Here is a 434-nt window from a genome sequence, read left to right on the forward strand (position 1 = left end):
TATTTTTCTATGATATTTTATCTTAAAGTTTATTATTATATGTTTTTTTTATATTTTATTATTATTATTTGTTTATTTTTTTTATTATATTTAATTGTATATGTTTATATGTATTAAATTTTTTATAATATTTATGTTAATATTTTTATGTATATATTTTATAAAATTTTATTTAAAAATTTTTTTATATTTTTTTTATTTTTTTATTTTTATTTTATATTTTTTTTTATATTTCTTTTATATTTTTTATATATATTAATATTTATATATTATTTAAAAAATTAATTATTATTTTCCCTTTTTATATATTTTATATATATATATATATATTATTTAAATTATTATATATATTTTATTATATTAAATTATATTTTATTTTATATTAAAATATTTTATATTTTATCTATTTATATTCCAATATCTTTTATTATTTT

Source organism: Penaeus monodon, chromosome 15 (assembly GCF_015228065.2).
Source record: "Penaeus monodon isolate SGIC_2016 chromosome 15, NSTDA_Pmon_1, whole genome shotgun sequence".
In the NCBI taxonomy this organism is placed as follows: domain Eukaryota; kingdom Metazoa; phylum Arthropoda; class Malacostraca; order Decapoda; family Penaeidae; genus Penaeus; species Penaeus monodon.